The sequence below is a fragment of the Petromyzon marinus genome, unplaced genomic scaffold (genome assembly GCF_048934315.1).
Source record: "Petromyzon marinus isolate PM22_M1 ecotype Great Lakes invasive population unplaced genomic scaffold, UKy_Petmar_22M1.pri1.0 PM_G_Scaffold_28, whole genome shotgun sequence".
Taxonomy (NCBI): Eukaryota; Metazoa; Chordata; class Hyperoartia; order Petromyzontiformes; family Petromyzontidae; genus Petromyzon; species Petromyzon marinus.
This window is the reverse complement of record NW_027422850.1, coordinates 1895001-1897500: the sequence shown is the minus strand read 5'-3', so window position 1 is coordinate 1897500 and position 2500 is coordinate 1895001.

The window sequence follows — 2500 nt, the reverse complement described above, 5'->3', positions numbered from 1 at the left end:
GAGAGAGTCGTTTCTGTAGTATGGGTGGGGGATGGGGCCTCTTGGGTGGGAAGGGGTGGTTCAGGACAGTCCAATTGTCTTTCAAATCTACGGTAGAACTCGTTCAGGTCGTTGGCTAGGCGGGAGTCGTTAGTGGTGTGGGGCGCTCTGGGTTTGTAGTTGGTGATGTGCCTGAGCCCTTTGGCAGACAGAAGCAGCGTCGTTAGTAGAGAACTGGTGTTTTAGTGTCTCTGAGTACAGTCGTTTAGCCTCTCTCACCGCTTTGCTAAACCTGTTCTTCGACTCCTTGAATCTGTCTCTATCCCCACTCCTAAACGCTTCCTCCTTCTCCAACCTCAACCTTTTGAGCTTTGCTGAGAACCAGGGCTTGTTGTTGTTAAAGTTCACCCTGGTACGTGTTGGGATACAGCAGTCCTCACAGAAGCTGATGTACACAGCCTCTGTGAGTTCATCCAGACTATTGGTAGCAGTCGTGAACATATCCCAGTCAGTACAGTCTAAGCACGCCCGCAAATCTTCCACAGCCTCACTGGTCCACTGTTTAGATGTCCTCACAGCAGGTTTACAGAGTTTTAGTTGCTGCCTGTATGCACGAATCAGGTGGACCAAGGGAGTTCTGTGCGAGCCGAACAGCCCCGTGACCCACAAGAGAAACATCCCCGCCAAATTCGAGCGTTTGACGGGGTCTATCCGTGAAAAAATATTCACGTTTTTGAGTGCACATGCATTTCTGCTGCAAATGCCTCTGGAAGTTTCATGCCGTTCGTATGCCAATTGTGGCAACACGAAAATGACCCGTTTTCCCATTCCGAGGGATTTCTGTGCGACCCTAACAGCCCCGTGAGCCACAAGAGACACATCCCCGCCAATTTCTAGCGTTTCACGGGGTCTATCCGTGAAAAATATAGACGTTTTTGAGTGCACATGCATTTCTGCTGCAGATGCCTCTGGAAGTTTCATGCCGTTCGTACGCAATGTGGCAACACGAAAATGACCCCTTTTCCCATTCCGAGGGATTTCTGTGCGACCCTAACTAACAGCGCCCGTGAGCCACAAGAGAGACATCCCCGCCAATTTATAGCGTTTCACGGGGTCTATCCGTGAAAAATATAGACGTTTTTGAGTGCACATGCATTCCTGCTGCAAATGCCTCTGGAAGTTTCATGCCGTTCCTATGCAATGTGGCCACACAAAAATGACCCGTTTTCCCATTCCGAGGCATTTCTGTGCGACCCTAACAGCCCCGTGAGCCACAAGAGAGACATCCCCGCCAACTTCTAGCGTTTGACGGGGTCTATGCGTGAAAAATATTAAAATTTTTGAGTGCACGTGCCTTTCTGCTGCAAATGCCTCTGGAAGTTTCATGGCGTTCCTATGCAATGTGGCAACACGAAAATGACCCCTTTTCCCATTCCGAGGGAGTTCTGTGCCACCCTAACAGCCCCGTGAGCCACAAGAGACACATCCCCGCCAATTTCTAGCGTTTCACGGGGTCTATCCGTGAAACATATAGAAGTTTTTGAGTGCACATGCATTCCTGCTGCAAATGCCTCTGGAAGTTTCATGCGGTTCGTACGCAATGTGGCAACACGAAAATGACCCGTTTTCCCATTCCCAGGGATTTCTGTGCGACCCGAACAGCCCCGTGAGCCACAAGAGACACATCCCCGCCAATTTCTAGCGTTTCACGGGGTCTATCCGTGAAAAATATCAATTTTTTTTTGACTGCACATGCATTTCTGCTGCAAATGCCTCTGGAAGTTGCATGCGGTTCGCATGCAATGTGGCGACACGAAAATGACCCGTTTTCCCATTCCGAGGGATTTCTGTGCCACCCTAACAGCCCCGTGAGCCACAAGAGAGACATCCCCGCCAATTTCTAGCGTATCACGGGGTCTATCCGTGAGAAATATTCACTTTTTTGAGTGCACATGCATTCCTGCTGCAAATGCCTCTGGAAGTTTCATGCGGTTCGTATGCAATGTGGCGACACGAAAATGACCCGTTTTCCCATTCCGAGGGATTTCTGTGCCACCCTAACAGCCCCGTGAGCCACAAGAGAGACATCCCCGCCCACTTCTAGCGTTTCACGGGGTCTCTCCGTGAAAAATATCACATTTTTTGAGTGCACATGCATTCCTGCTGCAAATGCCTCTGGAAGTTTCATGCGGTTCGCATGCAATGTGGCGACACGAAAATGACCCGTTTTTTCCCATTCCGAGGGATTTCTGTGCCACCCTAACAGCCCCGTGAGCCACAAGAGACACATCCCCGCCAATTTCTAGCGTTTCACGGGGTCTATCCGTGAAAAATATTCAATTTTTTGACTGCACATGCATTTCTGCTGCAAATGCCTCTGGAAGTTTCATGCGGTTCGCATGCAATGTGGCGACACGAAAATGACCCGTTTTCCCATTCCGAGGGATTTCTGTGCCACCCTAACAGCCCCGTGAGCCACAAGAGAGACATCGCCGCCAATTTCTAGCGTTTCACGGGGTCT